The following is a 1,134-nucleotide window of genomic DNA, read 5'->3' as shown; positions in this document are numbered from 1 at the left end:
ATTACAAGACATAAAAAAGGAGGAAAATATGACAAATAATCAAGAGAAAAACTGTCAATAGAAGCAGACTCATGGAAGACCAGTATGTTGGAATTGGTAATCATGGAGTTTAAATAACTGTTATAAAGTTAAAGAATTTTCAGGGAATAAAATAAACATAGTGCATGAAGGAAAGCAGAAAATCAAAAAGAAATTTGAAATTCTAGAATTTTAAAAAGAACCCAATAGAAAGTATAGACCTGAGAGTTTATTTATTTGAAATTAAAAGTTAATCTTATGGGTTTAACAGCAGATGGGGTAAAAAGGAAGAAAGAAATAGTAAATTTAGCATCAAGTCAGTATTAAAAAAAATACCACCAACTAGCGAACATAACAAAAAAGAAGCAAAGTCATAGTTATAGAGAACAAACTAACGTTTACCAGTGGGAAGAGGAAAAGCAGGTATAGGCAATATAGGGGGAGAGGATAAAAAGGTACAAACTGTCGTGTATAAAATAAGCTATAAGAACAGATACTACACTTGATCTTAGCCAACATGCCAAAAAGTAATTAGCCTCCAATTAAAATAAATATATTAATTTCAAATATATATATATGTAGCTAATATTCTATAATAACTACAAATAGATATATCCTTTAAAATTGTGAATCTTTATATTGTAATCTGTAACAATAGTATTATACATCAACTATATTCCAATCTTTTCAAAAATGTTTTAGAGATATAAAATCAAATCCGTAGAAATTACCCAAATGGAAACAGAGAGAGAAAAAGAATGAATTGAACATCAGTCACCCATGGACTAATATAAATGATCCAACATACATATAAACAGAGCCCCAGAAGCATAAGTGAGAAGAGATAAAATAAATATGTAAATACACAATAACTAAATTTTCTTTCGGATTTATTTTAAAGAAGTCAGTCCAAAGATCCAAAAATCTCAACAAACTCCAAATAGAAGAACTATTTTAAAAAGCGCATATGTATACCTAAATATATCACAAACCAAAAAGAAAAGAAAAATCATTAGAGCAGCCAGGGAAAAGACACACATACACACACACATTTATGCATACACTCACAGGACTTCCACACAGCCAGACTGAAATATTTTGAAATTGCTTATCCGC

General features: G+C 29.4%; 1 pseudogene; it reads right to left on the bottom strand.

Annotated features, from left to right (window-relative positions):
• Positions 1 to 460: 460 nt before the first annotated feature.
• Positions 461 to 550, bottom strand: LOC113890655 (annotated as a pseudogene).
• Positions 551 to 1,134: the final 584 nt, after the last annotated feature.

The sequence above is a fragment of the Bos indicus x Bos taurus genome, chromosome 3 (genome assembly GCF_003369695.1).
Source record: "Bos indicus x Bos taurus breed Angus x Brahman F1 hybrid chromosome 3, Bos_hybrid_MaternalHap_v2.0, whole genome shotgun sequence".
NCBI classification, from domain to species: domain Eukaryota; kingdom Metazoa; phylum Chordata; class Mammalia; order Artiodactyla; family Bovidae; genus Bos; species Bos indicus x Bos taurus.
This window is presented reverse-complemented; position numbering and strand designations above follow the sequence as displayed.